The sequence below is a fragment of the Pteropus medius genome, unplaced genomic scaffold, assembly GCF_902729225.1.
Source record: "Pteropus medius unplaced genomic scaffold, Ma_sr-lr_union100, whole genome shotgun sequence".
In the NCBI taxonomy this organism is placed as follows: domain Eukaryota; kingdom Metazoa; phylum Chordata; class Mammalia; order Chiroptera; family Pteropodidae; genus Pteropus; species Pteropus medius.
In genome coordinates this window covers 6,680,244-6,686,525 of record NW_024346062.1, presented here as the reverse complement: position 1 = coordinate 6,686,525, position 6,282 = coordinate 6,680,244, and the positions used below count along the sequence as shown (strand labels likewise).

Below are 6,282 nucleotides of genomic sequence, written 5' to 3'. Positions count from 1 at the left end.
TGAGCAGGGAAGATACTTAAAACAGTTGTTAGAAAAGATCGATTTCAACTAGAGGCTGATTATATATGGGACAATGTATCTCATCATTTCTCTGCCCTCTATGTATAAAATTTTTAGGAACACTTAGAAATATTGGAACTGCAATAGAGGTTTAAGTTATTAGTTACTAAAAGAGCAGAGTGTGTTGAAATGACAGGCATCTGCTTCTAATAAAATATCCAGAGAATTTGGAAGACAATTTCACTTAATATATTTCTTGCCTTCTTTAAAATTATAATATGGCTTATTATAGTTATTTCATTTTAAGACTCAAAATAATATATTTTTCTTACTCTTCTGGTTTTATCATTGCCTCTTGCAAGAAATAGATTTTATTTATTTATTTGTTTGTTTACTTATTTTTAAAGCCTACAGCACCTGGTATTCCTAGGTGGTCTCTCATCCAAGTACTAACCAGGCCTGACCCTGCTTAGCTTCCTAGATCAGACAAGATCAGGCTTGTTCAGGGTGGTGTGGACATAGGAAAAATAGATTTTAAAATTAACATTTGTCTTAGTCTGTTCAGGTTACTACAACAGAATACCATAAAAAGAGTGGCTTATGAACAACAGAAATTTACTGAGAAGTCCAAGATCAAAGGGCTAATAGATTTGGTGTCAGGTGAGGACCTGCTTTTTGATTCACGGATGGCTGTATTTTCACTATAACTTCATAGGATAAAAGTGGGTAGGAAGCTTTTTCGAGTCTCTTTTATAAGGGCACTAATCCCATTCATGAGGGTTCTACTTTCATGACCTAATCCCAAAAGCCTCACTCCCACACTATCACAATAGGGATTAGGCTTCAGCATATGAATTTGTGGGGGAAACAATCATGGAGTTTATAGCAACATCTATCCAGTATTTCTTAATTCCGGTACTATTAACATTTTAAACTAGTAATCCTTTGTTGTATAGGGGCTGTCCTGTGTTTTGTAGGATGTTTAGCAGCCTCTCTGACCTTTACTTACTAGCATCTAGTAAGATGCTAGTACAGCCCCCTAGTTGTGACAACTAAAAATGTCTTTAGACAGTATCAAGTGACCCCTGGGGAGCAAAATGTCCTCAGTTGAGACTTACCGATTTAATTTAATTCCATTGTTTTTAATTTTTTAAAAGTCAGATATTATCCTATAATCATTGTTATTTTGCATGATATTATTATTACTATCATTATTATTTTGTATCTGGATGGTCACTAACAATGTAATTTTCTAAGCAGAAAGAAGTGTTATCCTTGATCACATCCAGGATTTTCTTAGGCAATTGAGCCTAGCGTGAATATATCAGTGAATGATCTAGATCTCCTTTTTCCTTCCTCAGAAATATAGAAACATTAAAAGATTTAAAATAGAATCATAAGAAAAGCACAGATGTAAGGTGTACTGCTACCCCGCCTATCCTGGGTCATGTCTCTTGTATATGTTTTTATAATACAACAGAATACAGCTTAAAATTCCTTTGTGAATCTATAGGTTATAATACATCTCCCTGGCTGGCCAGAGGTGGGAGGAGGACATGAAGAACAATAAGAAAATGAACGGTAGGAAGCACCCACCGTACTTAAATCTGAACTAGCTGTGAGTGCCTGCTACATCTATGTAATTGAGGTAGCAAATCATAAGAAAATGAAAAAAAAAAAAGTTATTGTTCAGAGAATTCTCTGAGATGTTTCCCAATTTAAAAATAGGGGCAGGCAGGCCGAGATACAATACTAAGAACAAAAATAAAACCACATATTTACCACTTTAGTGCTACTTCCTTATATGAGGGAAAACATCTCTTTTCTTACCCTTTGCACTCAAGGTTTCTTTATTAAATTGCTAAAAGTTTTATTGCACATCATAGAAACTGAGTTTCCTATTTTCTGAGCAAAAGGGAGAATGTTCAACGAATGGTAAATGAACAACAACGCTTTAAAGAAAAGTAAGTTCAGTGATCACATTATAAAAAGCAGGATACTCAGATAATGAAAAGACTCATTTTAAAGTCTGTCTCATTTTTTCTAGTTTAATATTTTATGTATGTGGGAACACATGGAGAACATTTTAAACTGGTTCTCTTCTTAAGGAGAAATCTAAGAGAATTGCAAAACTTAATTAAAATGCACAATATTTTAATTATCAAAGAATACTAGTTTAAAATTCTGTTATAGAATCTCCTCTTTAGCATCTATTAAACACAGCTCTGTTGGGGTGCTGGGCAAGTAAAGCTGCTAGACACTTTTTGGTTTTCTAAGAGCTTCTAATTTAAGATACTGAAAAGTTAAATATGTGTATCTTATATAAGTGGTAAAAGAATCAGTAGAGAGATAATTTTTTAAAATACCCCAACATTTAAATTAATACGATAAGATAAATACTACATAGTTAAAGAAGGAGGCTTTTCTGTAGCTGTTTGGAGGACGAAATATTTTTGCATTCATATAATGATGAAATTCTAGGGATAGGATCCATCTTTGTACAAAATCTAGAGTAAAAACTAGTATGGTAGTGGAGCTAAGCAATAGATCTGACTTTTAATTTTACTTGTTATAAAAATATTGATGCACATATTTTTAATGAGTTATATAGTACTGCATGATTTATGAGGACAAAAATGTCCCTCTCTGACTCTCCCTACTTTCCTTCTACATAGTATTCTATTTTCTAAAAAAAGAAAATTGCAACCCATAGTTATTTATTTTTTTTAATTTAACTACATTATTTCCGTATGCTATACTAATATTTCTGTTCCTTAATTTGTAGATTTTGGTCATAATTTATTGACTTATTATGATAGATGAGTGTGTTAGGTCTCATGTGACACCTAATTAGACATACAATTAGTTCAATTAGATGAAGATGGAAATTGCTGGGTGAGTTTCTAATAAAGCTTCCTTAAAAGGGTGGTGAGTCAGCTGATGGGCACTGCTTCTATTTCCCTCAACATCCTCTTCTCTGGGAAGAAGGATATGCTGACTGAAATTGCAGCATCTTTCTTATGATCATGAAAAGACACAAAGGGAGAAGTGGTAGGCAGAATAATAGTCTATAATATTCCTCAGGGATGTCTATTATGTCCTAATGCCCCAAACCTGTGAATATGTTGCTTAAATGGCAAAAATAACTTTGCAGGTGTGATTAAAGTTATGGATCTTGAGATAGGCAGATCAATCTGGTTTATCCAGATCGGCAAAAAGAAATCACATGATTCCTTAAAAGCAAAGAACCTTTCCCGGCTGTCGTCAGAAGAGATGTGATAATAGAAAGGTTTAAAAAAACAAGCTTTACTTATGAAGTGTTTCTAATTTTGCTAAAAATGCTAGTAAATATTTTTTCACAGTTACAGTTCTGAAAATCTGATAATCTCAATATTCAAAAGTTTATTTCAAAATTAATTACAAAAGCAAACCCACAACAGAAAGAGACAACTTTTAGTTGGCTTGGAGTGTACAGCCACTGATTTCAGCTATTCTTTAAAATAGGCCCACCACTTCCTTGAAAATCAGGTACAATGGAGTCACAGACGGAAATGTCTTTTAATAAGCAAGCTATGTATAGTGATTAAATTTTTACCTACTTTATTCCAGTGTGCCTAGATATATAGTCAAATACTCTTCTGGGTGCTTCTGTGAGGGTGTTTTGGATGAGTTTAATATTTAAACTGGTAGTAAAGCAGTTTGCTGTCCCTAATGTGGGTGGGTCCCCTTCAATTCAATGAAGGCTTGAATAGAACAAAAAGGCTGACCCTCCACTGAATAAGAGGAAATTCCTCCTGCCTTACTGCCTTTGAGTTGGGACATTAGATTTTCCCTGACTTAGGACTCGAACTGAAAAATAGACTCTTTCTATTTCTCAAGCCTGCAAGCCTTTAGACTGAAACTACACTGTTGGCCCTCTTGGTTTTCAGCTCGCAAACTGCAGGTCTTGGGATTTATCAGCTTCCATAATTTCAAGAGTCAGTTCCTCATAATAAATCAACCAATCAATCAATCAATCTACCTACACACACACACACACACACACACACACACACACACACACACAACACACACTATTGGACTCTTGGATCTGTTTCTCTGGAAAATCCCAACAAATATATTACTTAATCAAGATTACACACTCCTTAGAAAATACAATCAGAAAACAAGGCCGAGCTGATGAGGTGTATATTGTCCATCACCAATTTCATAGGAAGCTTATGGGATGGTGAGATCAGCAGTTGTTGGACTATGGGGCACAAGATCAATGAATTCAGTGAAAGTGGGAAAGAGTATTGAAGGGGTAGGAGTCTCCTCCAGATCTCACTTAGCCTTTTAGCTCGCTAACAAACAGTAAAGGATGTGCTCTGCAACATCCTAGGGAGAACATTGGAAAGAATTCCAAGAAAGTGTACCAAGTATTCTTTCCCAGAAAGGCTGTATTTGAAAAGAAAGCAGATCCTGGTCAGAGTTTCAATGAGAGGATCTGCCTCCCATCCACTTCTGTTCTCATATAAGACTTCATACAGAGGACGTTCTACCACAACCCTCCAGTCATGTCACTCACAGGATGGTGAGATGTTGGAGGATACTTGAAGCACAGTTCAAAGTTAATGGAAACCATGCAAGACATACTGTGAGATGGCTGGAAAGTAAATCCCCTCAAAAATATCTTTGTAAGCCACATCTGCATTGACACCATTTTTATAAAATATTATCTCATTATGAGAAGCTTTAGACTCTTCTCTGCTTTCTTCACAAATTATTTTTCTTCAAAATGCAAATAACTACTAAACTTTAGGCAGTGACTTGGTTGTCTCTGTGTCTTCAAGAAGATTGATCTAAAATCTCAGGACATCTCCCTATGGATAGCCAGAAGAGAAGAGCTTACCAATGTACTGGTGGAACATAGTTCCCTTTCTGCTCCATTATTAATTAACTTTGCTGGCTCCGAAGATGGAGGATCAGAGGCCAAAGGTCAAGGAATGCTGGTGGTCTCAAGAAGCTGAAAATGGCTAGGAAACTGATTCTCCCCTAAAGCCTCAGTAAGAAATGAAATCTCACTAACTCCCTGATTTTAGCTCAGTAAGACTCATGTTGGATGTGTGATCTACATAACTATAAGATAATAAATCTGTATTGTTTATGCCACTTAGTTTGTGGTAATTTATTATGGCAAAAAGAAAGTTCATGTAGAAGCCCATTGTCAGAATATAGGAGCAGAAAAATAGAAGGAATTTGGAACGCTGATAATCTCATGGAGCCCTGGGACTACATTTGGACACTGTGTATTTGAAAGAGAAAATTAAATCCCTATCTTCTGTGTGTGTTGTTTTCCAAATGTCTGTTCTCTCCTATCAGGATCCAGCTCTTCACTAATACAATGAGGACTGAGTTCCCTTATATATTCTTCTCCTCTCCCTCATCTTCTAAATTAACGGTTCAATTTTTTGCTGAAATGAATATTGTTTTATATACACAAATAATTCATTGCTGAGCCAAGAAATCTACTACAATATCTTTTTTTACCTCTCAATGGAGAATGTGTTATTTTCCAGAAGCGTGAATGTGTGTGTATTTCAAAATGGTCAAAGCAATCAGTTTAACTATTAATTCCACTATCTGTTCTTGGGGATCTTCTCCTAGAAGTGTCCAGTTCCTTTGTCCATCCAGACTGGTTGCACTATGGGATTGCTGGCCACCTGGTATCCTGAGAATTCTTTTGCCTTTTCTCTGTGTTGGATCCTCTGATTCTTGAGGTCTTCATTACCTTAATTTACTTATTTTGGTAGAATACCCAGTTTAGTAGATTTCTGAGAAAGATTAATGGAAAGTATTTTTTAAAAAGATTTTATGAGTTTGAACCATCTTAATTTTGATCTCACAATTGATTTTTGGGGTGAGTATATGATATTAAATTATTTTTCTCTGAAGATTTTGATTATATAACTTTTAATGCTGCTATGGAAAAGTCCAATACTACTTGTCTGAGCTGTTTCTCTGGAAGCTTGTAAGTTCTCCCAATATTGGAATTCTAAAAATTTCCAGTGATTTATTTTGCTGTGAAACTTTTTTCCAATAATTGTTCTGATGCTTTGTGGGTCTTTTTCATCTGTAGACTCATTTCCTTCATATTAAAATCTGTTCTTATATTTTTTCTTCAAAAAAAATTTTTTTTTTTTTTTTACCTTTTACTTTCTAGTTCTAGAGTTTCTATTAGTTGTCGATTTTCCAAGGCTAATGTTTTATTCCCTTTTCCCTCCTATTTTTCTTTCTTTGACT

General features: G+C 34.9%; 1 pseudogene; it reads right to left on the bottom strand.

The window, feature by feature from the left end:
• Positions 1–405: 405 nt before the first annotated feature.
• LOC120612661 (uncharacterized) lies at positions 406–524 on the bottom strand (annotated as a pseudogene).
• Between the last annotated feature and the right edge of the window lie 5,758 nt (positions 525–6,282).